At 56.5% G+C, this 27164-nt stretch overlaps 14 non-coding genes and 3 pseudogenes across 14 annotated transcripts; all 17 read right to left on the reverse strand.

Moving 5' to 3' along the window:
* Nucleotides 1–5370: 5370 nt before the first annotated feature.
* Nucleotides 5371–5487, reverse strand: LOC133105754 (U5 spliceosomal RNA). The gene has a single exon (XR_009703947.1). It is a non-coding gene; the product is annotated as a U5 spliceosomal RNA (small nuclear RNA).
* A 360-nt stretch (nt 5488–5847) lies between these two features.
* On the reverse strand, nt 5848–6038 carry LOC133106475 (U2 spliceosomal RNA). The gene has a single exon (XR_009704508.1). It is a non-coding gene; the product is annotated as a U2 spliceosomal RNA (small nuclear RNA).
* Nucleotides 6039–6471: 433 nt separating this feature from the next.
* Nucleotides 6472–6588, reverse strand: LOC133105755 (U5 spliceosomal RNA). The gene has a single exon (XR_009703948.1). It is a non-coding gene; the product is annotated as a U5 spliceosomal RNA (small nuclear RNA).
* A 360-nt stretch (nt 6589–6948) lies between these two features.
* Nucleotides 6949–7139, reverse strand: LOC133106487 (U2 spliceosomal RNA). The gene has a single exon (XR_009704512.1). It is a non-coding gene; the product is annotated as a U2 spliceosomal RNA (small nuclear RNA).
* Nucleotides 7140–14511: 7372 nt separating this feature from the next.
* LOC133106530 (U2 spliceosomal RNA) lies at nt 14512–14724 on the reverse strand (annotated as a pseudogene).
* Nucleotides 14725–15501: 777 nt separating this feature from the next.
* Nucleotides 15502–15618, reverse strand: LOC133105756 (U5 spliceosomal RNA). The gene has a single exon (XR_009703949.1). It is a non-coding gene; the product is annotated as a U5 spliceosomal RNA (small nuclear RNA).
* A 360-nt stretch (nt 15619–15978) lies between these two features.
* On the reverse strand, nt 15979–16169 carry LOC133106498 (U2 spliceosomal RNA). Its single transcript, XR_009704520.1, has one exon. It is a non-coding gene; the product is annotated as a U2 spliceosomal RNA (small nuclear RNA).
* Nucleotides 16170–16602: 433 nt separating this feature from the next.
* Nucleotides 16603–16719, reverse strand: LOC133105758 (U5 spliceosomal RNA). The gene has a single exon (XR_009703951.1). It is a non-coding gene; the product is annotated as a U5 spliceosomal RNA (small nuclear RNA).
* Nucleotides 16720–17079: 360 nt separating this feature from the next.
* On the reverse strand, nt 17080–17270 carry LOC133106510 (U2 spliceosomal RNA). The gene has a single exon (XR_009704525.1). It is a non-coding gene; the product is annotated as a U2 spliceosomal RNA (small nuclear RNA).
* Nucleotides 17271–17703: 433 nt separating this feature from the next.
* Nucleotides 17704–17820, reverse strand: LOC133105759 (U5 spliceosomal RNA). Its single transcript, XR_009703952.1, has one exon. It is a non-coding gene; the product is annotated as a U5 spliceosomal RNA (small nuclear RNA).
* Nucleotides 17821–18180: 360 nt separating this feature from the next.
* On the reverse strand, nt 18181–18360 carry LOC133106432 (U2 spliceosomal RNA; annotated as a pseudogene).
* Nucleotides 18361–23500: 5140 nt separating this feature from the next.
* On the reverse strand, nt 23501–23635 carry LOC133106571 (U2 spliceosomal RNA; annotated as a pseudogene).
* Nucleotides 23636–24068: 433 nt separating this feature from the next.
* On the reverse strand, nt 24069–24185 carry LOC133105760 (U5 spliceosomal RNA). Its single transcript, XR_009703953.1, has one exon. It is a non-coding gene; the product is annotated as a U5 spliceosomal RNA (small nuclear RNA).
* A 360-nt stretch (nt 24186–24545) lies between these two features.
* Nucleotides 24546–24734, reverse strand: LOC133106511 (U2 spliceosomal RNA). Its single transcript, XR_009704526.1, has one exon. It is a non-coding gene; the product is annotated as a U2 spliceosomal RNA (small nuclear RNA).
* An 855-nt stretch (nt 24735–25589) lies between these two features.
* Nucleotides 25590–25706, reverse strand: LOC133105761 (U5 spliceosomal RNA). Its single transcript, XR_009703954.1, has one exon. It is a non-coding gene; the product is annotated as a U5 spliceosomal RNA (small nuclear RNA).
* Nucleotides 25707–26066: 360 nt separating this feature from the next.
* Nucleotides 26067–26257, reverse strand: LOC133106522 (U2 spliceosomal RNA). Its single transcript, XR_009704534.1, has one exon. It is a non-coding gene; the product is annotated as a U2 spliceosomal RNA (small nuclear RNA).
* A 433-nt stretch (nt 26258–26690) lies between these two features.
* On the reverse strand, nt 26691–26807 carry LOC133105762 (U5 spliceosomal RNA). Its single transcript, XR_009703955.1, has one exon. It is a non-coding gene; the product is annotated as a U5 spliceosomal RNA (small nuclear RNA).
* Between the last annotated feature and the right edge of the window lie 357 nt (nt 26808–27164).

Below are 27164 nucleotides of genomic sequence, written 5' to 3' on the forward strand. Positions count from 1 at the left end.
CACCACCCCTGGTGCCCTCCCCCCGCTCACCTTGCCCCACTCAAGGTTCAGCGGCACCCCTTCAGGACCTGCCACCTGCCTGCCCGCAATGCTGTTGTATAGCAGCCTGTGCTGGAGAAGGCTCTCCCTCTCCACTGGAGCCGGGCACTGCCCAAGGAAGCGCAGCACTGCCTGATAGGCCGGGGACTGCTGTTCTGCCCGTGGAGCCACGTGGGTCAGCGGCACCCAGTGCCTCAGTGCGGTCGCCAGGTGGAGACGGGCGAAGTGGTAGCACTTGTGGGGGACCCTTCCCAGGACCATCCTACACGCGAAAGATGTAAAAATCGCGTCAAGTTTCAGGGGGATTCTCGGCACGCCGCGACCCCCCTTGTCCACCGGCATGTACATGAGGTCGCGACGCACATATTCGTACCTCCCTCCCCACAGAAACTTGAACATGGCCCTGGTCAGGGCCACCTTGATCGTTGCAGGAACTGGGAAGACGTAGGCCAAATGTAGGAGTAGTGGGAGCAGGACAGCCCTCACCACTACCACCCTCCCAGTCAGTGACAGCCGCCTGCGTGCCCACACCCCCAGCCGTGATCTCACCAGCGCCATACGTCCTTCCCAGTTCCGCTCACCACTGCCCTGGGGAAAGAAGCGCACCCCCAACACCTTCAGTCCCCCCTGGCACCGCTCCCAGCCACCGTAGTCCCTCACCTCCTCTCTCCACCGGCCACACAGCAGGACTGAGGACTTGGACAGGTTCACCCTGGAGCCCGTCCCTGCCGCAAACCTGTCCACCAGGACTCTCACCCTTGCCAGGGACCGAGTCGACGACACAAAAATTGTCGTGTCGTCCGCGTACTGCTGGATTTTCAACTCGGCCCCTGCAGCCCCTGGGATCCTCACCCCGTCCACCCCTGGGTCCCGGCGCACCAGCTCTGCGAAGGGCTCCATGAACAGGACGTAGAGCAGCGGGGAGATTGGGCACCCCTGCCGCACCCCCCCCGCTTGCTCCACAGCCCCGCTCAGAAACCCATTCACTCTTACGCAGCTGTACACTCCCCTGTACAGCATACGCAGCCAAGACAGAAACCGGGGGCCCAAACCCATCCGCTGCAGGACCCGGAACAGGAAGGCGTGCTGCACCCGATCGAAGGCCTTCTCCTGGTCGATGCTGACCACCGCCAGAGGAAGGCCCCGATCGCGCACCCAGTCAATTGTGTCCCGCAGCAGAACCAGGTTCCAGCTGCAGGACCGCCCAGGTACCCCACAAGTTTGGTCAGGGCTGACCAGGACGTCCATCACCTGCTTCAGGCGGACCGCAGCTGCTTTGGCCAGCAGCTTATAGTCCGCCGTCAGCAGGGTGATTGGACGCCAGTTCTTTAGGTCAGCCCTGTCCCCTCCCTTGTGGAGCAGCGTCACCACCCCCTTTCTCATGGAGGCCGACAGCGCTCCCCCCTCCAGAAGCGCCTGAAAAACCTCCATGAGATCCGGACCAATGATGTCCCAAAACTCCCTGTAGAACTCCCACGGGAGTCCGTCATGGCCCGGGGACTTCCCTTCCCTCATGGAGCGGAGCGCCCCTGTCAGCTCCTCCAACCTGAGCTCCGCCTCCAGTGCCTGCCCTTCCTCCCGCCCCAACCGGGGCACCACACACCCCAGCAGTGCCTCCTGCTCCTCCGGGTCGCACTCTCTCCTGCTGAAGAGGTCTCGGAAGAAGCCCTCCGCGATCCCCAGCATCTCCGGGACCCCCGTTTCCAGCCCCGCTTCCCCTTTCAACCCGGTGATCACGGCGGCCCTCCTCCGAGCCTCAGCAGCCTGAAAAAAATATGCGGTGGCCTTCTCCCCCTCCTCCATCTCCCTCAGCCGGCCCTGGAAGGCAGAGGCCTTAGCTCTTCCCTCCAGGAGGCTTCTCACCCTCTCCTTCGCCCCCTCATACGCCTCCCACCTCACTGCCCTCCCCCTGTTGAGCTGGGCGTGCATATAGGCGAGGAGATCTAACCACCTCCTCACCTCAGCCCGCTCCCTCCGCCGCTGCGCCATGCTGAAGTTTCGGCAGAACAGCCCGAAACGCACTTTGGCCGCCTCCCACCACTCCACCGCTGTGGGGTACAAGCCCCGCAGAGCCCTCACGGCCTTATACAGCCCTCTAAAAGCCTCCTGGAATACCCTAGATTTTATTAGGGAGGTATTCAGCTTCCAGTACCCCGGCCCCCATTGCGTGTCGGGAATGGGGACCGCCACCTGCAGCATGTCATGGTCCGATGCCCATGAAGGCTGCAGCGTGGCGGTCACCCCCGCCCACTCCTTTGGCACGAAGATGTAATCCAGGCGGCTCGCAGCTCCCCTGGAGTTACGCCAGGTAACGCCTGGAGCCGCCGGATGTGCTGCCCGAAAGGAGTCGACCAGGCCGTGGTCCCTGACCAGCTCTGCCAGCGCTCTCGCTGAATGTTCCACTCCAGCAGCGCTAGCCCCACCCCCATCCAGCGACACATTAAAATCCCCCCCCAGGATGATCCGTCTGGAGGTGGACAGACTGGGCACCAGCTCCCTGAAAACCTCCAGCCTCCGCCCACTCCGAGTCGGCCCGTACACATTAACCACCCGTAATTTGCAAGAAGCGCAATCAATGTCTGTAAACATTGCCCGCCCCGCCACAATGTCCACAGACTCCTGGACTTCCATCCCTACTCCCTTTACAAGGATCCCCAGCCCATCGGCATGAACGCTGCCCACCGACCACGCCGATGGGCCCCACGTCCACTCCTTCGTAAAGAGGAGTACATCCCCCATGTCCCGAAGATGCACCTCTTGCAACAAAAACACATCTCCACCTGTTGCCGCCAAAGAGGCAAAAAGTGCCTGCCTCTTCCCCGAGCTCCGCAACCCCCGCACATTCAAAGTAAAAACATTTAACACCATTATTTTAAACAAAATATTTTACCTACCCACCCTTACCTTCAATCTCCTTCCTTCTCGGAGGAGTCCCCCCCTCCCTCGAGTCCTTTCTCCATCCCCATCACCCCTGTTATTCCCGCCACATCCCAGCCCACAAACTGGGAAGACGGGCTGACTGCCGGTCCTACTAAGGCCGCAGAGGCTCCAGGTGCTTCCTCCCGGTCCACCTCAATGTCCACCTCCTGGGCCTCCCCCTCCGCCGAGTCCGATAGGGCCAGGAACCTGTTCTGCAGAGGGATGCCCGGTCCCGCCTTTGCTTCCCTCCCGTTTGTGTCCCCCGAGCGAACCCGCTTCCGCGCTGCCACCTGCGCCCACTCCGGCACCTCCCCCTCTGGAGGAGGGCTGTCCCCCCACGCCAACGGGGTCTGCAGGTCCGCCGTGGTGCACATAGCCGCTCCCTCCGCCTCCGGGGACAAGACCTCCTCACCAAGAGGCACAGACAGGGGGGAGAATAGCTCCGGCGAACCCTCTCTCGAGACCCCGGACTCCTCCGCCACGGCCCTCGCCTTCATCACCACTGCGCCCAGCCCCAAGCCCAGGCCAGGACGCGAGGAAGGCCCGAAGATCTGCTCACCCTTGGACCTCCCATCCATGCCTCCCAGCGCCGGAGCAGGATCCCGATCTCTTGGCCTCGCGGCGAAAGCCCGGACCGGACCGGAATCCAGACCCAAACCGGAACTCCTAGCCGGACCGGAACCCGGACCGGAATCCGGACCCGGACCGGAACCCGGACCGGAACCCGAACCGGAATCCGGAGCCGGACCGGAACCCGAACCGGAATCCGGAGCCGGACCGGACCCATGAGCAGGACCCGGACCGGAGCTCGGGGGCGCAGCGGAAACCGGTCCCGACCCAGACCCAGACCCAGCCGCCATGACCTCATTGGATCCACCTGCTTCCTGCTCCGGTCTCCCATCCGCGCCGCTCCGTGGCTCCTCCAAGACTGAGGCCTCGCCCCCATGCCCAGGACGGAGGGACGGATCCAGAACAGGAGCCAGCCCCCCAGGCCCCACCCCTTCCTGAACCGGCCTAGTGGCCAAGGCCGCCGCAGAGCCTGGGCTTGTAGTGCTGGAAGGCCCAGCCCCGTGCTCCGAAGCCTGCCCTCCCTCCGTAGCCGACTCCCCTGCTTCTCGCCCGGCCTTCTTGGTGCTAGGCCGTGCTCGACCTCCAGGAGGCCCAGAGTAGGCCCCAAACTCGCCCTGCACCAAGGCCGCAAACGACCTCACCCTTTCTGGGCAAGCCCGGAAAAGGTGCTCCACACTCCCGCAAAGACTGCATGTTTTCGGGGCCACGCAGTCTTTTGTCGTGTGCTCCGTCGATGCACAGTGCCTGCATCGGTCGGTGGAGCACACCGCCTTAACGTGCCCGTACATCCCACACCGTCTACAGTACAATGGCTGGCCTGGGTACACCAGGTAGCCTCTGTCCGGGCCTATGGAGAAGGCCCCTGGTGGATGCGCGATCCCCCCCACACCTGAGGGATCTTGCTTAAAACGTACATAAAACCGCCTCTTACCGTTCCAGAAGCCAAACTTGTCCTTCAGCTTGACTGCCTCCTTCACCTCCGAACAATACCTCCGCAGGAAAGCCAAGATGTCCTCCTCCCGCACAAAAGGGTTGTACATGTGGACGGTAAGAGGTCTCAGGGCCTTGGTGTATAACAAATGCATCGTAATGCCTTGTAGCGCCGGATTTCCTTCGCACTCCAAGAACTTTCGATGCAAATTAAAACACGCCGCTTCCGAAAAAAAAGTTAAATCAAAAAACCCTCTTTGGGAAAAATCCTGCAGACAAAACACCGTTTTCCGATCCACCATCAAAATATCCTTCAAAACTTTTTCAACAAAAAAATCCAAATTAAAGCCGTTGCGTTTCTCTCCCTCCTCCATCTCCACACGAACCGTGTTCTGCAGCCGCACCCGATAGGCCGGCAATCCACCGTCTGGTGTCTCCATCCTCTTCTCTATCTTTTAGCCAAAAGGCCGAGAAGCGATAACCGCAAACTGGCCCCTGCCGACGGCGCCCTCCCGGTGGCCCCGGACCGCGCTCGGGGGAAGACGCCACCTGGCCCAGGAGCCGGCCCCCCTCCCCGCCTTCCCAAGAACCCTGCGCACGCACTGACTGGCCGGTCGGCGAGCTACCGTAACGACCGGACTCAGCTGGCTCCTCCCACCAAGATCCACTGTCCTCCACTGGCAGGCACAGCCGCCAAAAACACTCAACACATACCGAGTACGCTGTGACGTACTTACTACCGAGTTACTTACCGAATAGCTGCTCTCTAGGCAGCGACCAAAGCTATTTAGCGAGCGGGGCATCGATCGCACGCGGCAAGCAGGCGATAAGCCAGAAACGAGCAAGTCGGCGACTCGCAAGCAACCCGCATACCTGTCGCACATTGCCGTCTGTCCTTAAACCGTTCGAAGTTGCCCCGTCCTGTGGACGGAGCATCCAAAAATAGCACAAACTCAGGTGCGTTCCTCTCCACGGAAATCTTTAGTAAAAGGCGAAAGATTTGTGCGTGCTGAAGAGAAACCCGAGCGAAATGTGACCTTTCAGCGCACCAGGCGCCTCCGGCCCCCTTCCCAGCCACTCCCACTGACCCGGGGTTGCCACTGCCGCCAGCCGGCCGGACAGACAATCCGAGAGGGAAGGTGGGAAAAGCGAGACAGCGCAATGACAACAAACAGTTACGTCCCGCACAGAAAACTACATCATTTTGCTAAAAAACAGAGGCAAGCACACTTACAACAAGGGCACATATTCACCCTATTTACAACACAATTTACATACATACAAAAAAAAACAAACAAACAAACAAACAAACAAAAAGGGGGAAGAACAGGGCAACCCACCCACCTAGTAAAGGACAACAAAACACAACCTTTTTTTGCACAAAACTTGGAGAGGCGCACCGTTCCCGAACGCACTGCAATAACGGGTCGATGCTTGAAGCGGACGGAGCAAGCTCCTTCTCCGACTCCCTGTGCCAAAAATCCGTTTAATATATAGTCCCCTGATAGGGGACGTATCAGATATTAAACTGATAAGAACAGATACTACACTTGATCTTAGCCAAAAGGCCGAGAAGCGATAACCGCAAACTGGCCCCTGCCGACGGCGCCCTCCCGGTGGCCCCGGACCGCGCTCGGGGGAAGACGCCACCTGGCCCAGGAGCCGGCCCCCCTCCCCGCCTTCCCAAGAACCCTGCGCACGCACTGACTGGCCGGTCGGCGAGCTACCGTAACGACCGGACTCAGCTGGCTCCTCCCACCAAGATCCACTGTCCTCCACTGGCAGGCACAGCCGCCAAAAACACTCAACACATACCGAGTACGCTGTGACGTACTTACTACCGAGTTACTTACCGAATAGCTGCTCTCTAGGCAGCGACCAAAGCTATTTAGCGAGCGGGGCATCGATCGCACGCGGCAAGCAGGCGATAAGCCAGAAACGAGCAAGTCGGCGACTCGCAAGCAACCCGCATACCTGTCGCACATTGCCGTCTGTCCTTAAACCGTTCGAAGTTGCCCCGTCCTGTGGACGGAGCATCCAAAAATAGCACAAACTCAGGTGCGTTCCTCTCCACGGAAATCTTTAGTAAAAGGCGAAAGATTTGTGCGTGCTGAAGAGAAACCCGAGCGAAATGTGACCTTTCAGCGCACCAGGCGCCTCCGGCCCCCTTCCCAGCCACTCCCACTGACCCGGGGTTGCCACTGCCGCCAGCCGGCCGGACAGACAATCCGAGAGGGAAGGTGGGAAAAGCGAGACAGCGCAATGACAACAAACAGTTACGTCCCGCACAGAAAACTACATCATTTTGCTAAAAAACAGAGGCAAGCACACTTACAACAAGGGCACATATTCACCCTATTTACAACACAATTTACATACATACAAAAAAAAACAAACAAACAAACAAACAAACAAAAAGGGGGAAGAACAGGGCAACCCACCCACCTAGTAAAGGACAACAAAACACAACCTTTTTTTGCACAAAACTTGGAGAGGCGCACCGTTCCCGAACGCACTGCAATAACGGGTCGATGCTTGAAGCGGACGGAGCAAGCTCCTTCTCCGACTCCCTGTGCCAAAAATCCGTTTAATATATAGTCCCCTGATAGGGGACGTATCAGATATTAAACTGATAAGAACAGATACTACACTTGATCTTAGCCAAAAGGCCGAGAAGCGATAACCGCAAACTGGCCCCTGCCGACGGCGCCCTCCCGGTGGCCCCGGACCGCGCTCGGGGGAAGACGCCACCTGGCCCAGGAGCCGGCCCCCCTCCCCGCCTTCCCAAGAACCCTGCGCACGCACTGACTGGCCGGTCGGCGAGCTACCGTAACGACCGGACTCAGCTGGCTCCTCCCACCAAGATCCACTGTCCTCCACTGGCAGGCACAGCCGCCAAAAACACTCAACACATACCGAGTACGCTGTGACGTACTTACTACCGAGTTACTTACCGAATAGCTGCTCTCTAGGCAGCGACCAAAGCTATTTAGCGAGCGGGGCATCGATCGCACGCGGCAAGCAGGCGATAAGCCAGAAACGAGCAAGTCGGCGACTCGCAAGCAACCCGCATACCTGTCGCACATTGCCGTCTGTCCTTAAACCGTTCGAAGTTGCCCCGTCCTGTGGACGGAGCATCCAAAAATAGCACAAACTCAGGTGCGTTCCTCTCCACGGAAATCTTTAGTAAAATGTGGTTTTATTGGTTTTTTTACATTTCTTTACATTTTAAAATTCTTTTTCTTTTTTTAAAACACACTAATTAACACAAAATAATCATTTAATCAAGAACTTAAACTAATGAAACAAAGACATCAAAAGAATAAAAACAAACTTAAAGAGAGAGTGATTACAAAATATTCCAAAGAGACCTTACAAAACTTAACAAAATCAATTTCAACAATAAAGAAACTAAGGTGGATTAAAAGACGAGAAAAATAGTAAAGAAAGAGTCCATTCCGCTCAGGTTTGGTTGTCCCGAGAGGCTTCTGTGTCCCTTCTGTGTCCCTTGGGGGGGTGGGCTAGATGATGAATTCTTTCCAGTGGTCCACCCCCCACTTCTCTCTCGCCAGGTTCTTGTTTGTGTGCATGTCCACCAGAATGCCGTCCTGGAGGAGGTTTTGGATCCTCCTCCGGAGAGTGACCAGGTCTACAGATGTTTTCTGGTAGACCTTGATGTTCCTCGTCTCCCACAGGACCTGCTTCACGGTATTGATGATCCTCCACTGACGCTGGAGCACGGTGGTCTTGCATCCCCCCGGCGGACCGTAGAGGATGCCCTCAGCCATCAGGGAGGACCTCGGCAGGAACCTGCTTAGGGAGACAGAGGAACAAACAAGGCCCCAGACCCGCCTGGCCACGGAGCACTCCCAGAACAGGTGGTGAATGTGTTCCGAGTCAGTGCATCCGTGGGGGCAGCGTTCAGTCAGGGCTAAGTGCCGGCGATACATAAATGTTCTGGTGGGGAGACACCTATGGGCTGTCATCCAGGCAATGTCTTTTTGTTTGTTTGTAAGACATTTGTGTGTTACATTTGCCCAGATGACTTGCGGGTCCAGGTCTGGCCCCCCCCTCGGGAGCGTTACAATTTCTCCAGATCTTAAATGAGCCATAATCATTTTATAGCTCCACGAGGTTAGGCCAGCCCTGGGCAGATCCGTCCTGTAGGCAAAGTCCTTCAGGGCTCGGTAGACGTAGGGGGGGTCCCAGCTATAAGGTATGGTGAGGTCCAGCACACCCAAGCCCATTGCTCTGAGAAAGGGGGTGGCATAGTACCTGGCAAAGGTACCAGAGGCCTTACCCACCTTCCCTGCATTCTGGACAAGGGTGGCCAGACCCTGCACCATAATGATGTTGACAATGTCTGGGACCCCCCGCCCCCCATTCCGCTCCTCTTTGAGGAGGGTGACGCGTTTAAGTTTTTCCATGGTGCTCCCCCAGACAAAGCGGAAAGCCATCCGGGTGATTAACTTCCCGGTGGCTTTGTCCGGGGGAAACACCCTCCCCACATAGAGCAGAATGGGTAGGACAATTGCCTTCAGGACAAGGATCTTACCCGCCATGGTCAAGGGCCGTGCACTCCAGCTCCTGATTTTATTTTGGACGTGGCGGAGGGCTCCCTCCCAGCTGGTTCTCCCTCCTCCGTCAGCCTGGAAGGTCACCCCCAGGAGCTTGATGGTATTCCTACGCACAGGGAAGGAAACGGTCAGCTCCTCACTCCAATGTGGAGACAGAAACAGTTCACTCTTGTCCCTGTTGACCAGGGCGCCAGTGGCCACACAGAAGTCGTCCAACACCTTGGTGGCACAAGCGATAGAACGACTGTCTGTGGCGACGATGGCAATGTCGTCCATGTACGCCATCACCTTTAGCCGTTCCCCCCCCGCTCCAGGGAGTGGATAGCCCACCACCCCTGGATTGGCCCTAATGGCCTGGAGGAACGGTTCCAGGTAGATGACGTACAGGAGAGATGCTAGAGGGCACCCCTGCCTGACGCCAGACCTGACATCAAACGGGGCAGAGGGCTGTCGATTGACAACCACTCTGCCCGTTATGTCTGTCAGACAGATTTTTGTCCAGCGCAGGAGGGGGCCAGGAATGTTCATTTTCTCTAGCACTCTCTCCAAGCACACATGACTCACCCGGTCAAATGCCTTCTCTTGATCGAGACTGAGAAGGCACAAGGGGGACCTCCGCTCCCCGGAGTGGATGATTAGATCCCTCGCGAGGAGCAGGTTGTCATTTATGGACCTCCCCTGCACACTGCAGGTCTGGTCCGGTCCGATCACCGATGTTATCAGGCCTTGGAACCTCCCCATCAGCGCCTTCGCCATGATCTTATAATCGACTGAGAGGAGGTTGATCGGCCGCCAGTTGCGGAGGTCCTTCAGGTCCCCCTTCTTTGGGACAAGAGCTACTGAGCTCTGTCTCAGTGAGGCGCCTAACCGCCCCTCCCTGTACGCAGCCCTGAACACTTCCGCCACGTCCCCCTTCAGGAGATCCCAGTGAGCCTGGTAAAACTCAGCTGGGATTCCGTCAGGGCCCGGAGCTTTGTGTGTATTCAGGGAGTACACGGCCCTGGTGAGCTCCTCAGTGCTCAACTCCGCCTCCATCTGCTCATCTCCCAGGCGTCTGTCCAGGCAGCCCAGGAAGGTGTCCATGAGAGCCCCGTCTGAGGGCCTCTCGCTGTAAAGGCCCTCGTAGAACTCCCTGGCCACCTCCCGGACCTCCGCCTCTTCAGACACCACCACACCTCTGCTGTTATAGAGAGACAAGATGTTATTCGTCTTGGTTCGTGCCCTGCGGAAGAAGAACCGCGTGCACTTCTCATCCTCCTGGAGGCCCTGGAGTTTGGAGCGGAAGGTCTGTTTCTTCCGCTCTTCCCGGTAGAGGGTGGTGAGGCTCTGCCGAGCTTGTGCGATTTCGCTGCCAACATCCAGGCCTCGGGACTGGAGGAGGCTTAGTCTTTGGAGGGCAGCATTGTGGCGTTCAAAAACTGCCCTCCCTTCCTTCGCCTTCCTCCGCCCGACTGCCCGGAAGTAGCCCCGCACTCGCTCCTTCACCATCTCCCACCACTCCACCGGGGAGTCAAAGAGATGTTTCAGACTCACCCACTCCAGGTATCTTCTCGAGAAGGAGAGACGCACCTGGGGGTCTTGGAGATGGCTGATATTCATCCGCCAGAGCCCCTTACCCACGGTTATAGATTTCTCCCAGACCAGGGACACGGTTACCATGTGGTGGTCCGAGAAGTGCACCGCCTTGGTGGAATAGCTGTGCACCCTCAGGCCTGGGGAGAGCAGAAACATGTCAATTCTGGATGAGGAGGAGCCAGAGGAGTTCACAAAAGTGTGTTGGGGAGGAGAGGCGCCCCCGGCGTCGCAGAGGGAGAAATCCTCGATGAGGGACCGCAGCAGGGTGCCGGAGCGATCCGGCCTTGGTTTGCTGCGGTCCTCATCTCTTAAAACACAGTTGAAGTCTCCCCCTACGACGACGGGCATCGTGCAGTGTAACAGTGGTGGTAGTTTAGTGAATAGGGAGACTCTCTCGGCCACGCTGGTGGGACCGTACACGTTGATGACCCTGAGTGGGGAACCCCCGACCTCGAGATCGGTGACGAGGATTCGCCCACTCTCCACAATGCTGTGTGCTGTTATTTTTGCATAGGGATTTTTCATCAACGTGCCGACCCCATCAGCTCTGGCGATGTTTGAGCCAGACCAGAGAGAGTCTCCCATTCTCCATTCCTCCCCCAGAACGCCATCCCACTCCCGAAACGGAATCCCACATTCCTGGAGCAGGACGACGTCTGAGGGGATCTGTGACAGAATGGAGAAAACGGTGGTGCGTTTATCGGGGTGTCTGATACTGCGGGTGTTAAGTGTGGTAAGTGTAAAGTTGTATGCCATGATATTTTATTGTTTTTGGGTGTCTGGTGATCCAGTATGGCTGTTAGCCATATTCTGACAAATTTGATTTATTGTGTTGAAAATTGTATCCGGGTTATTGTGGCGCCTACTCACCCCCTGACCATGTTCTCCCATGGGTCTCCCCTCCTGACTGCCTGGGAGGTTCCGTCCTGGAGAGGTGGGAGTGGTTGTTTTTGCCCCAGGCCTCCCCCCCGGGCCTAGGAGGGCCTGGGAGGAGGGGGATGTTGTCGCCTCCCTTTGAGAGTCCGGACCGGGGGCTGGCTGGTCCCTGATGGAGTGGGGGTGAAGTGTGCCGATGTTTTGTAGGTTTTCCTTGTAATGTACTGATTTTGGTGGATGGGTGGGAGGTTTGGGAAGGGTATTAGGCCTGGCGAAAGATTTGGGACTGTGTACCGGTTTTTTGTTAGATTGTACTGTTTGTCTTTTGGCGTTGATCGGTTGGCGTGTTATTGCTGGGTTTGGAGGCTGGCTGGGTGTATTTTGCGGTTTGGCTGTTGTGGGTGATCGAATTCTTTTCCCCTTTCGTTTCGGTTTTTGCCACGGGGTGATGGAATTTGTGTCCGATTCTGCAGATGAGGAGTCTGACCCCTCCACCACAATGGGGGTGTCAGAGTCAGGCTCCTCTTTTACTGTGATGACAGAGGGTTGGGTAACAGGGGGTGCTGTTGAGGTGGGGGTTGCCGGTGTTGTGCTGCAGGGAAGGATTGGTAGTGTTTGTGTTGTGGGGGTTAGGCTGTCAGGCTGGGGAAAAGGGGGAGTGGGTGCTCTGATGCGTGGTGTGGGGGTAGGGTGGGGTGGGGGAGGGGGGGCAGTCATTGACGGTGGTGGGGGCGCGGTGCTCCGGGCCCTGTTCGCGTACGAGAGGGGGCAATCCCGGAAGAGATGCCCCCTCACCCCGCAAAGATTACAGGGCCTCGGGTCACGGCACGCCCTGGTCTCGTGCTCACCGCCACACGACTTGCACTTGACCACTGTGCAGGCTGCGGCCAAGTGACCTAACTCGCCGCAGTTCCTGCACAGCTTGGGCATGCCGTAATAAAACACCACGCCCCGGTGTCTCCCCAGCGTGATGGTGCTGGGGATGTGACATACCCCCCCCACTGCAGAGGGGTCAGGCTTGAGCTGGACCAGCCATTTCCTGGCCCCGGTCCAGACTCCATCCTCATCCAGGACCCTCCTGGCTTCAGATTTAACTTGGCCATACCTGCCCAACCACGTACTCACATCGTGGTCCTGTACAGTTTCATTAAAAAACTGCACAGTGACCACTTTGCTTTCCGTGTCGGACAGGGGCTCAACTTGAAAGTTGTTAAGGGGAGACCTGTCCTTCCCCTCTCTATAGAGGTTCCAGAACCTCTCCAGGACATTAGCGTTTTTAAAGCTAATTTCAAAAATGTCAGCGTTGCCTGGAACCTTCACCAGGCAGTTCAGGTCGCCTGGCACGAAGCCCATGGCTCGCTGAAGCACTGCCCGGCTAAACTCCAGGCGGGTCATACCTGTCACTCTCCTCTGGCTGTTGGCTGTTGGGGCAGCAGCATTGGTTCCCCCCCTAGTGGACGCTGGCTCGGTGGCGCCCTCCACAGCTGCGCCATTCGCCCCTTGCTCCACCAGGGGGCCTACCCTGTCGCTGCTGCCCCCCTCTCCGCTGTTCAGGAGGGTTAGCCGGACGGCATTGTGGCGCCGCACACCTGGCTGAGCCGCCGTCGCCATTCCTGCTGGGGGCCGGAGTCCAGCTGTAGGCAGAGAAACAAGAAACGCCTGAGGTTGATGGCCTGTCCCAGGGGGACCGAACATGCAAGGGGGGCCGATGATTCAGCTCCCCTGCCGCTAGTGAACCTCCCTTCCGGTGGGGAGCGCCAAGCGTTGGTCCGGTACACAGTGAGCAGGTCCGGATCCAAAGGGCGCCGCCGTCTTCTGGGGGGAGGTCCACGGATCCCCCTTTCTGCCTGCTCCGCACGCCTCGTCCTCCGGAGGGGTTCCGCTGGATCTGCTGCAGGGCCTGAAAACCCAGAGGCAGAGAGAGCAACCGGCGAAGGCCCAGCAAGGCTGGTACAGGCCCGGAGAGCAGCCCTTCCGGGCGTTCTCTCCGGGCAGCTCTTGTACTCGCCTCTGGCTTCCGGCAGAAAAGCGTTCTGCAGCAGTGGAGCTCGTCCTCCGGATGGCGGGAGTCTTCTGGCAGGGTGACCTCCAGGCGAGTCTCTGCCTCCGCTGGCTGGCTCTCGAGGATCCTCGTCGCCGCCTCAGTCCAGGAAAGGATGGTGGAGTCCCGGGCTTCCTGGCTGGCTCTCTGGATCCTCGAGGCTCCTCCGGGTCCGGCTCCCTCTGGTGGCAGGCTCTGGCAACGGCAGCTCCCTCCGCAGTTCCTGGATCAGCTCCCTCGCTCCTTCTCTCCAGCCACCTGGTTGGTTCCTCCCAACAGGCCCTGGGGTACCTGGAGGTCAGAGAGGGCCGCGGTCAAGCCACTGGTACTCTCTCCTCGCTCCAGGTACAGCTGTTCCGGGGGTGGTCCGTGAACTGCGAGCCCGCACCAGCCGCGGTCAAGCCACGTACTGGGAACGGAACTCGCAGCCCGTCAGGTTAGGAGGAAAAACCAGGTGGAAAAAAGAGAGGGGCGAAGGAACCAAGAAAGGGAGGAAAAAGGGAGAGAGAGAAGGGACACAAGCTCTGAGAAGCCTCTCAAGGAACAGCCGAAAACCCCTTGTCTACCACTAGCAAGCCAGTGGTAGGCAACAGGTTAATTCGTGCTGAAGAGAAACCCGAGCGAAATGTGACCTTTCAGCGCACCAGGCGCCTCCGGCCCCCTTCCCAGCCACTCCCACTGACCCGGGGTTGCCACTGCCGCCAGCCGGCCGGACAGACAATCCGAGAGGGAAGGTGGGAAAAGCGAGACAGCGCAATGACAACAAACAGTTACGTCCCGCACAGAAAACTACATCATTTTGCTAAAAAACAGAGGCAAGCACACTTACAACAAGGGCACATATTCACCCTATTTACAACACAATTTACATACATACAAAAAAAAACAAACAAACAAACAAACAAACAAAAAGGGGGAAGAACAGGGCAACCCACCCACCTAGTAAAGGACAACAAAACACAACCTTTTTTTGCACAAAACTTGGAGAGGCGCACCGTTCCCGAACGCACTGCAATAACGGGTCGATGCTTGAAGCGGACGGAGCAAGCTCCTTCTCCGACTCCCTGTGCCAAAAATCCGTTTAATATATAGTCCCCTGATAGGGGACGTATCAGATATTAAACTGATAAGAACAGATTTTTTTTTTTTTTTTTTTTTTTTTTTTTTTTTTTGTGGTGAAGCTCAAAGTCAAGGCATTAGCGTTGGCTAAGAGTTTTACCTTTTTATTATTAAATCTACTCTAAGTAAGCCTATTCACATATGTACAACAACGCCGTTGTCCGAATTAAAATCCAAGTCAATCCATATCCAAATCCAATTTCCAGTAGCAATAAATCCAATCAGATAACCCCGAAGGGTTCAATTCAGGCCCCGAAGGGTACATTTCTAACCCCGAAGGGTACTAGTCTATCAGGGGGAACCTAAAAAACCCCCGATCGCTCCTCACCACCAGGCCGAAGCCTGGCTTGAGAGCAGGTGGAGTACGCTCCAGACCTCCGGCAGAGACCCTAGGGGATCCATGAACCATCATGGATCTTACCCTTGATCTTAGCCAAAAGGCCGAGAAGCGATAACCACAAACTGGCCCCTGCCGACGGCGCCCTCCCGGTGGCCCCGGACCGCGCTCGGGGGAAGACGCCACCTGGCCCAGGAGCCGGCCCCCCTCCCCGCCTTCCCAAGAACCCTGCGCACGCACTGACTGGCCGGTCGGCGAGCTACCGTAACGACCGGACTCAGCTGGCTCCTCCCACCAAGATCCACTGTCCTCCACTGGCAGGCACAGCCGCCAAAAACACTCGACACATACCGAGTACACTGTTACTTACTGAATAGCTGCTCTCTAGGCAGCGACCAAAGCTATTTAGCGAGCGGGCGATAAGCCAGAAACGAGCAAGTCGGCTCGGCTCATCGGCGACTCGCAAGCAACCCGCATACCTGTCGCACATTGCCGTCTGTCCTTAAACCGTTCGAAGTTGCCCCGTCCTGTGGACGGAGCATCCAAAAATAGCACAAACTCAGGTGCGTTCCTCTCCACGGAAATCTTTAGTAAAAGGCGAAAGATTTGTGCGTGCTGAAGAGAAACCCGAGCGAAATGTGACCTTTCAGCGCACCAGGCGCCTCCGGCCCCCTTCCCAGCCACTCCCACTGACCCGGGGTTGCCACTGCCGCCAGCCGGCCGGACAGACAATCCGAGAGGGAAGGTGGGAAAAGCGAGACAGCGCAATGACAACAAACAGTTACGTCCCGCACAGAAAACTACATCATTTTGCTAAAAAACAGAGGCAAGCACACTTACAACAAGGGCACATATTCACCCTATTTACAACACAATTTACATACATACAAAAAAAAACAAACAAACAAACAAACAAACAAAAAGGGGGAAGAACAGGGCAACCCACCCACCTAGTAAAGGACAACAAAACACAACCTTTTTTTGCACAAAACTTGGAGAGGCGCACCGTTCCCGAACGCACTGCAATAACGGGTCGATGCTTGAAGCGGACGGAGCAAGCTCCTTCTCCGACTCCCTGTGCCAAAAATCCGTTTAATATATAGTCCCCTGATAGGGGACGTATCAGATATTAAACTGATAAGAACAGATACTACACTTGATCTTAGCCAAAAGGCCGAGAAGCGATAACCGCAAACTGGCCCCTGCCGACGGCGCCCTCCCGGTGGCCCCGGACCGCGCTCGGGGGAAGACGCCACCTGGCCCAGGAGCCGGCCCCCCTCCCCGCCTTCCCAAGAACCCTGCGCACGCACTGACTGGCCGGTCGGCGAGCTACCGTAACGACCGGACTCAGCTGGCTCCTCCCACCAAGATCCACTGTCCTCCACTGGCAGGCACAGCCGCCAAAAACACTCAACACATACCGAGTACGCTGTGACGTACTTACTACCGAGTTACTTACCGAATAGCTGCTCTCTAGGCAGCGACCAAAGCTATTTAGCGAGCGGGGCATCGATCGCACGCGGCAAGCAGGCGATAAGCCAGAAACGAGCAAGTCGGCGACTCGCAAGCAACCCGCATACCTGTCGCACATTGCCGTCTGTCCTTAAACCGTTCGAAGTTGCCCCGTCCTGTGGACGGAGCATCCAAAAATAGCACAAACTCAGGTGCGTTCCTCTCCACGGAAATCTTTAGTAAAAGGCGAAAGATTTGTGCGTGCTGAAGAGAAACCCGAGCGAAATGTGACCTTTCAGCGCACCAGGCGCCTCCGGCCCCCTTCCCAGCCACTCCCACTGACCCGGGGTTGCCACTGCCGCCAGCCGGCCGGACAGACAATCCGAGAGGGAAGGTGGGAAAAGCGAGACAGCGCAATGACAACAAACAGTTACGTCCCGCACAGAAAACTACATCATTTTGCTAAAAAACAGAGGCAAGCACACTTACAACAAGGGCACATATTCACCCTATTTACAACACAATTTACATACATACAAAAAAAAACAAACAAACAAACAAACAAACAAAAAGGGGGAAGAACAGGGCAACCCACCCACCTAGTAAAGGACAACAAAACACAACCTTTTTTTGCACAAAACTTGGAGAGGCGCACCGTTCCCGAACGCACTGCAATAACGGGTCGATGCTTGAAGCGGACGGAGCAAGCTCCTTCTCCGACTCCCTGTGCCAAAAATCCGTTTAATATATAGTCCCCTGATAGGGGACGTATCAGATATTAAACTGATAAGAACAGATACTACACTTGATCTTAGCCAAAAGGCCGAGAAGCGATAACCGCAAACTGGCCCCTGCCGACGGCGCCCTCCCGGTGGCCCCGGACCGCGCTCGGGGGAAGACGCCACCTGGCCCAGGAGCCGGCCCCCCTCCCCGCCTTCCCAAGAACCCTGCGCACGCACTGACTGGCCGGTCGGCGAGCTACCGTAACGACCGGACTCAGCTGGCTCCTCCCACCAAGATCCACTGTCCTCCACTGGCAGGCACAGCCGCCAAAAACACTCAACACATACCGAGTACGCTGTGACGTACTTACTACCGAGTTACTTACCGAATAGCTGCTCTCTAGGCAGCGACCAAAGCTATTTAGCGAGCGGGGCATCGATCGCACGCGGCAAGCAGGCGATAAGCCAGAAACGAGCAAGTCGGCGACTCGCAAGCAACCCGCATACCTGTCGCACATTGCCGTCTGTCCTTAAACCGTTCGAAGTTGCCCCGTCCTGTGGACGGAGCATCCAAAAATAGCACAAACTCAGGTGCGTTCCTCTCCACGGAAATCTTTAGTAAAAGGCGAAAGATTTGTGCGTGCTGAAGAGAAACCCGAGCGAAATGTGACCTTTCAGCGCACCAGGCGCCTCCGGCCCCCTTCCCAGCCACTCCCACTGACCCGGGGTTGCCACTGCCGCCAGCCGGCCGGACAGACAATCCGAGAGGGAAGGTGGGAAAAGCGAGACAGCGCAATGACAACAAACAGTTACGTCCCGCACAGAAAACTACATCATTTTGCTAAAAAACAGAGGCAAGCACACTTACAACAAGGGCACATATTCACCCTATTTACAACACAATTTACATACATACAAAAAAAAACAAACAAACAAACAAACAAACAAAAAGGGGGAAGAACAGGGCAACCCACCCACCTAGTAAAGGACAACAAAACACAACCTTTTTTTGCACAAAACTTGGAGAGGCGCACCGTTCCCGAACGCACTGCAATAACGGGTCGATGCTTGAAGCGGACGGAGCAAGCTCCTTCTCCGACTCCCTGTGCCAAAAATCCGTTTAATATATAGTCCCCTGATAGGGGACGTATCAGATATTAAACTGATAAGAACAGATTTTTTTTTGTATTTAAATTAATTTATTGGTCCGCACCAAACACATTACACATCACATTCCCTTACAACACTGAACAACAAAACCCAAATCACATCGTCTTGACAAAAGTAAACTCAAAACCACCCCCTCCCCTAAAGTCCCAACACATTCCCACTGTACAAACACATTTCAATACAAACAAAAACAGAACAGAAACCAGCAACACAACCAAGAACAGAAACAAAAGCAGAACCACAACCAAACCCCTCAAAAACCCTTATATCACCCCCTTCCATCGCTCCCATGCAGCGTGGAATCCCCAGCTCAGCACCTCCCATCCGAAGCGCCGCTCCACCTCCGCCTCCACCATCCGCACCACCCCCCTCCCTGTCCACCCCGTCTTCACCGCCCCCCTCTCCCCCCGCGCCCCCCACAGCTTCTGCTTCGCCAGGCTCAGCAGCAGCAGCGTCTGAAACCTGGCCCTCCCCTTCTCCCTCCCCAACCCCTCTCCAAAAAACACTCCCTCCCGTGTCACCCCCCTTACCCTCCTGTACCTCCTCCCCATCAGCTGCCACACCTCCTGGGCAAAGGGGCAGCCCCAGAAGACATGGGCCACGGTCTCTTCCTCCCTCCCACAGCCCTCCCTGGGACAGAACCTGTTCTGAGTCAGCCCGTGCCGGTACAGGACGTCCCTCACTGGCAGCCTCCCGTAGGCCACCAGCCAGTTCAGGTCCCTTAGGCGGTTCTCCAGGCCCTTTGGCTGGATCGCCGCCCAGACCTCCCGCCCCACCGGCACTCCTGTCCCCCCCACAGGCCTCAGCCGAGCCTTTAAGGCCTTGTACAGGGCCCTGTGCTGCAGCACCAGCCCCTTGTCTGCACACTCCTTGTGCCTCTTGGCCCAGTGCCCCACCTGCACATAATGCGCAGGGGCCACCTGCCCCCTCGGCACCCTGTTGTCCCACCCCACCAAAAACCGCACACAGGACGAAAACCAAAAACGAACAAAATACTGAAACTTATGACAAACCGGGGAAACCAAGGAAACACACAAATTACAAAAAAACAACACATCTAACTTAAGCGGAACATGTAACACATCCCTCCCTCCCTCCTCCACCGCCATATACATTACCTCTCTCCTTATATACTCGTAACCCCCCCCCCACAAAAACTTGAACACCGCCCGCACCAGCTCCCTCTTAAGCCGCACGGGCAAAGGAAAAACATACGACAAATAAACTAAAAACGGAAAAATGTCGGCCTTTACCGCTAACACCCTCCCGGACAGTGTGAGCCGGCGTGTTGACCAGAGGCCTAACTTGGTCTTCACACCCGCCACCCTCCTCTCCCAGTTCCTCACTGCGTCCCGCCTGTCTCCCTCTCCAAACTCTACCCCCAGGACCCTCACTGGCCCTATACTTACCTGCAGCCCACACTGTCCATCCCTTCTACCCTTCCACGCCCCTAAATACTTCATGGTGGACTTTGCCAGGTTAACAGAAGCCCCCGCCCCCCTGGCAAAGTCCCCCACCACCTCCATTGCCCTCCGCACACTCCCGTCCCCCTCCAAAAACAGACAGACATCGTCTGCGTACAGCCCTGCCTTCACGCTCTCCCCCCCTGCTCCTGGCATTGGGACCCCTCTTATCCCTCCGTCCCTCCGCACTGCCTCGGCCATCGGCTCTATGTAAAGCACGAAGAGGAGCGGTGACAAAGGGCAACCCTGCCTTACCCCCCCCTTCTGCCCCACCATCTCCCCCAAAAACCCGTTGACCCCTACCCTACTCCCTACCCCTTTATACAGGAGCTGCAGCCACCTCAAAAACCCCACCCCAAAGCCCAAGCGCGCCAAAACCCCAAACAAAAACCCATGGCTGACCCTGTCGAAAGCCTTCTCCATGTCTAGGGAAACAAAAATCAACGGTAGGTTCCTCTCCTCCACCCAACAAAAAACGTCCCTCGTGAGCTGGAGGTTCCATGTTACGGACCTGCCCTCCACCCCACAGGTCTGGTCCTCCCCCACCAGGAATGGCATGGCCAACCTCAGCCTGCCCGCCAGTGCCCGGGCGATGAGCTTATAGTCGACGCCCAGAAGTGTTATCGGGCGCCAGTTGTTCAAATCAAGCTCATCGCCCTTCTTATAGAGCAAGGCCACCACTCCCTCCTTCATCGAAGGGGCGAGCTCCCCCCTCTCGTGGATCTCCCGAACGACCTCTAAAAAATCCCGGCCCACCAGCTCCCAGAATTTAAAATAAAATTCCTTGGGAAGCCCATCCTTCCCCGGGACCTTCCCTCCCTTCATCCCGGAGAGTGCCTTTTTCAGCTCCTCCGAGCTGAAAGGCATCTCCAGTACTGCCCTCACTCCCTCCGGCACCCTCTCCTCCACCAAGCCCAGAAAACGCTCGGAGGCACTCCTGTCCACCTCCCTTTCCCCGAAGAGGAGCGAGTAGTAGCGGGAGGCCACCTTTAGCATCTCCTGCGTTCCTCTATGCACCCTCCCGTCCTCCCCCCTCAGCCCTTCCATCACCCTCTTTGCCCTCATCGCCCTCACCCTCTGGAAGAAATACGAGGAGCAGGTCTCATCCTCCTCGTATTTCTCTCCTTGGCTCCTAAAAGCCAGGGAGCGTGCCTTGTCCTCATGCATACTCTTAAGCTCTGCCTTTAAGGCCTCCCACCTCCCCTCGTCAAACTCCCCCCCGTTGTTCCATCTCACGTAGAGCCCCTCCAGCTCTCTCTGCAGCCTAAGGGAGTACCTCTGCTCCCTCCTTTTTTTCCCCCGGCAGTACGTGATGACAAAAGCCTTGATTCGGGCCTTCGTCACCTCCCACCATTCCACCGCCGAGCTAAAAAAAGGCTTCAGCTTTGCCCACCCTGCGTACGCTTCCCTGAAGCGCACGCAAAAGGCCTCCTCCTCTAAAACCTGAGTATTCATGCGCCAGCACCCTCTCCCAAAGGGTGGCGCATCCCACCCCACTGTCACCACCACCCCACTGTGGTCCGAAAAATAAAGGGGGATCACCTCGGCCGCCTTCACCCTCTGCCCCCCCGGAACAAAAACAAAATCGAGACGGGACTTGGCCCCCCTGCTGTTCCCCCAGGTAAGCCCTGGGTCCTTTGGCCACACCTCCCTAAACCCATCTTTCAGGGAGAACCTCCCTAACACACCTTTCAGGTGTGCCACCGACCAATCCGGTGTTTCAAACGAAACATTAAAATCCCCCCCCATCACTACAAACCTGTTTGTGGCACACACCTGTTCCAAAGACAGAAAGAACTCCTTTCTCCTTTGCACATGGGCTGGAGCATAGACATTCACCAACCTCAATTTTATGCCCCTCCAGTCCCCGTCCACCACAAGAACCCGCCCCTGCACCCACGAGGACACGTTCACAATTTTTATCTCCCTCCCTCTAACCAAAATTCCCACCCCCGAGGAATGGGCCCCACCCACACTCCAAAAAGAAAACCCCTTCTTCCATTCCAAAGTAAATTTCTGAGAGTCCTCACTGGACCTCAGATGCACCTCCTGCAAAAAACAAAACGTAAAACTCTGCGCAGACAAAAAATGAAAAACTCCCCTCCTCTTTTCCCCACTTAACAACCCCCTCACATTACACGTCATTATTCTCAAATATTGTGCCATGACACAAACAAAACAGAAACTAAAACCCCACCATCACAGGCTGAACCCCCCAAACCTCCCTCCCCCTTCCTCCTCATACTCCAAAAAGGGTACCTCATTCGGGGGCCTCAGCTGGACCATCCCCCCGTCATACCCACACTCGGACAGTGGGGAAGCCATGTCCCTCACCCGGCTCTCACTGCTCGACCTGCCTAGGGAGTCCTCAGAGTCCGAGTGAAAGTCCCCCCTGGCCACGCCCAGCCTGACCTTCTTCTTCTTCTTCTTTTTCTTTTCCCCCAGCCCTGGAGACCCGCTCTCCCCGCTGGTGCTCGCTACTGCCAGCTCCTCCGTCGCCTCCGCCCAAGTGGGGGTGCGGCTGCGCTTCACCCCCCCCTCCAGGCCTCCTTCCTCACCGCCAGCTGCCCCCGCGCGCACCGCCGCAGAAGCTCCCTCTGGGGGCGCCTCTTCTGCTGCCTCTGCCTTCCGCCCCACCTCTGCTCCACCAGAGGCTGGCACTGCCCTGCCTGCCTTCGCCTCTCCCCTCCTGCCCTGAGGGTGTGGGGTGGGGGGCACCTCTCCAGATGAAGGCACCGACGAAGCTGAGGCCTCTAGCTCCGACTCCTCCACCACCTCTGCTGCAGGAGCTGCCCCTGAGCCCTGCGCCGCCTGCGCCGACTGTTGTTCCCCAGCTGGCTCGCTTCCAGGTGCCTGCGTCTCCTCCTCCTCTCCTCCAGGAGGCGCTGCATCGGCCGAAGCAGCACTGCCCTGCTCACGTCCCCGCTCCTCTGCCTGGCTCTGCTGCCCCTCCCCCTGCGCTTCCTCCTCCCCACCACCAGGGGGAGCCGGCTGTCCTCCTGCTGCCTCGGCGTAGGAGCGCCTCCGGGCCGGGCAGTCCCGGATCAGGTGTTCCCCACTCCCGCACAGGTGGCACTTCCTTCCTGCCGGGCACTCGCGTGCCGCATGGCCTTCCTCCCCACATGCCAAACACACAAAGAAACTGCAGTCTTTTGCCATGTGTCCATACTTGAGGCACCTCCTGCAGTATGTAGGTAGGCCGGAATAGGTTAGAAACCCTTTATCCGGCCCGATGGAAAATACTGCAGGCAGATGCCTCACACCGCCCACCGCTTTTTCTTCCGGCCTAAGCCTCACCAGAACCTGCCTCTTCCCGTTCCACACCCCGAAACGATTTCTCATCCTCACCTCCGGCCTTAGCACGGTGCAGTATCTTCCGAGAAACACCTCCACCTCCCTCGCCGTCACAAACGGGTTGTAAGTAAGCAGGGTAACCAGCTTCACGTCACTTGAAAAAAGCGGCTCCATGCTAATCCCCTTTAGTACTTCAGCCTCCTTCCTCTCCTTGTAGGCCTCAAAAACTTCAAGACACAGGCCCTCACTGTCCAGCGTCACATCAAACAACCCCCTACTCGGGTAGTCCTGCACACAATACATGCGCTCCACTCCAACCTTGAAAAAATCTTTAAAAAGCCTTACTACAACGAACTGCAGATCCACCTTCCGTCTCTCCTCCATTGCAACCTGCAGCCGAATTGTATTCCTCCTCCGTAGGGTTCCTCCTGCCATCTCCGGTCCTGGAGCATCCATGGTCCCACACGCACAATCACTGAATCGCGAAATTTGTCTCCGTTTGATAAGAACAGATACTACACTTGATCTTAGCCAAAAGGCCGAGAAGCGATAACCGCAAACTGGCCCCTGCCGACGGCGCCCTCCCGGTGGCCCCGGACCGCGCTCGGGGGAAGACGCCACCTGGCCCAGGAGCCGGCCCCCCTCCCCGCCTTCCCAAGAACCCTGCGCACGCACTGACTGGCCGGTCGGCGAGCTACCGTAACGACCGGACTCAGCTGGCTCCTCCCACCAAGATCCACTGTCCTCCACTGGCAGGCACAGCCGCCAAAAACACTCAACACATACCGAGTACGCTGTGACGTACTTACTACCGAGTTACTTACCGAATAGCTGCTCTCTAGGCAGCGACCAAAGCTATTTAGCGAGCGGGGCATCGATCGCACGCGGCAAGCAGGCGATAAGCCAGAAACGAGCAAGTCGGCGACTCGCAAGCAACCCGCATACCTGTCGCACATTGCCGTCTGTCCTTAAACCGTTCGAAGTTGCCCCGTCCTGTGGACGGAGCATCCAAAAATAGCACAAACTCAGGTGCGTTCCTCTCCACGGAAATCTTTAGTAAAAGGCGAAAGATTTGTGCGTGCTGAAGAGAAACCCGAGCGAAATGTGACCTTTCAGCGCACCAGGCGCCTCCGGCCCCCTTCCCAGCCACTCCCACTGACCCGGGGTTGCCACTGCCGCCAGCCGGCCGGACAGACAATCCGAGAGGGAAGGTGGGAAAAGCGAGACAGCGCAATGACAACAAACAGTTACGTCCCGCACAGAAAACTACATCATTTTGCTAAAAAACAGAGGCAAGCACACTTACAACAAGGGCACATATTCACCCTATTTACAACACAATTTACATACATACAAAAAAAAACAAACAAACAAACAAACAAACAAAAAGGGGGAAGAACAGGGCAACCCACCCACCTAGTAAAGGACAACAAAACACAACCTTTTTTTGCACAAAACTTGGAGAGGCGCACCGTTCCCGAACGCACTGCAATAACGGGTCGATGCTTGAAGCGGACGGAGCAAGCTCCTTCTCCGACTCCCTGTGCCAAAAATCCGTTTAATATATAGTCCCCTGATAGGGGACGTATCAGATATTAAACTGATAAGAACAGATTTTTTTTTTTTTTTTTTTTTTTGTGGTGAAGCTCTGAGTCAAGGCCTTAGCGTTGGCTCAGAGTTTTACCTATTTTTTTACTAAATCTCCTCTAAACTACTCCTTATATACATATATACAATGGCAACCATATCCAAATCACTCTCCAAATCAATCCCCGTCCAAATCCAAATTCCCGTTTAGCCATAAATCCAATCCGCTAAACCCCGTAGGGTATTCACTCAAACCCCGTAGGGTACAACTCAAACCCCGTAGGGTATTACTCTAGCCCCGTAGGGTCCTAACTATACAATAAGGAGGGAAAAAAATAAAACCCCCCGATCGCTCCTCACCACCAGGCCGAAGCCTGGCTTGAGAGCCGATCTGGCAAGCTCCAGGCCTAAGGCAGAGACCCAAGGGGAACCATGAACCATCATGACTCTTACCCTTGATCTTAGCCAAAAGGCCGAGAAGCGATAACCGCAAACTGGCCCCTGCCGACGGCGCCCTCCCGGTGGCCCCGGACCGCGCTCGGGGGAAGACGCCACCTGGCCCAGGAGCCGGCCCCCCTCCCCGCCTTCCCAAGAACCCTGCGCACGCACTGACTGGCCGGTCGGCGAGCTACCGTAACGACCGGACTCAGCTGGCTCCTCCCACCAAGATCCACTGTCCTCCACTGGCAGGCACAGCCGCCAAAAACACTCAACACATACCGAGTACGCTGTGACGTACTTACTACCGAGTTACTTACCGAATAGCTGCTCTCTAGGCAGCGACCAAAGCTATTTAGCGAGCGGGGCATCGATCGCACGCGGCAAGCAGGCGATAAGCCAGAAACGAGCAAGTCGGCGACTCGCAAGCAACCCGCATACCTGTCGCACATTGCCGTCTGTCCTTAAACCGTTCGAAGTTGCCCCGTCCTGTGGACGGAGCATCCAAAAATAGCACAAACTCAGGTGCGTTCCTCTCCACGGAAATCTTTAGTAAAAGGCGAAAGATTTGTGCGTGCTGAAGAGAAACCCGAGCGAAATGTGACCTTTCAGCGCACCAGGCGCCTCCGGCCCCCTTCCCAGCCACTCCCACTGACCCGGGGTTGCCACTGCCGCCAGCCGGCCGGACAGACAATCCGAGAGGGAAGGTGGGAAAAGCGAGACAGCGCAATGACAACAAACAGTTACGTCCCGCACAGAAAACTACATCATTTTGCTAAAAAACAGAGGCAAGCACACTTACAACAAGGGCACATATTCACCCTATTTACAACACAATTTACATACATACAAAAAAAAACAAACAAACAAACAAACAAACAAAAAGGGGGAAGAACAGGGCAACCCACCCACCTAGTAAAGGACAACAAAACACAACCTTTTTTTGCACAAAACTTGGAGAGGCGCACCGTTCCCGAACGCACTGCAATAACGGGTCGATGCTTGAAGCGGACGGAGCAAGCTCCTTCTCCGACTCCCTGTGCCAAAAATCCGTTTAATATATAGTCCCCTGATAGGGGACGTATCAGATATTAAACTGATAAGAACAGATACTACACTTGATCTTAGCCAAAAGGCCGAGAAGCGATAACCGCAAACTGGCCCCTGCCGACGGCGCCCTCCCGGTGGCCCCGGACCGCGCTCGGGGGAAGACGCCACCTGGCCCAGGAGCCGGCCCCCCTCCCCGCCTTCCCAAGAACCCTGCGCACGCACTGACTGGCCGGTCGGCGAGCTACCGTAACGACCGGACTCAGCTGGCTCCTCCCACCAAGATCCACTGTCCTCCACTGGCAGGCACAGCCGCCAAAAACACTCAACACATACCGAGTACGCTGTGACGTACTTACTACCGAGTTACTTACCGAATAGCTGCTCTCTAGGCAGCGACCAAAGCTATTTAGCGAGCGGGGCATCGATCGCACGCGGCAAGCAGGCGATAAGCCAGAAACGAGCAAGTCGGCGACTCGCAAGCAACCCGCATACCTGTCGCACATTGCCGTCTGTCCTTAAACCGTTCGAAGTTGCCCCGTCCTGTGGACGGAGCATCCAAAAATAGCACAAACTCAGGTGCGTTCCTCTCCACGGAAATCTTTAGTAAAAGGCGAAAGATTTGTGCGTGCTGAAGAGAAACCCGAGCGAAATGTGACCTTTCAGCGCACCAGGCGCCTCCGGCCCCCTTCCCAGCCACTCCCACTGACCCGGGGTTGCCACTGCCGCCAGCCGGCCGGACAGACAATCCGAGAGGGAAGGTGGGAAAAGCGAGACAGCGCAATGACAACAAACAGTTACGTCCCGCACAGAAAACTACATCATTTTGCTAAAAAACAGAGGCAAGCACACTTACAACAAGGGCACATATTCACCCTATTTACAACACAATTTACATACATACAAAAAAAAACAAACAAACAAACAAACAAACAAAAAGGGGGAAGAACAGGGCAACCCACCCACCTAGTAAAGGACAACAAAACACAACCTTTTTTTGCACAAAAC

The sequence above is a fragment of the Conger conger genome, chromosome 12, assembly GCF_963514075.1.
Source record: "Conger conger chromosome 12, fConCon1.1, whole genome shotgun sequence".
NCBI lineage: Eukaryota > Metazoa > Chordata > Actinopteri > Anguilliformes > Congridae > Conger > Conger conger.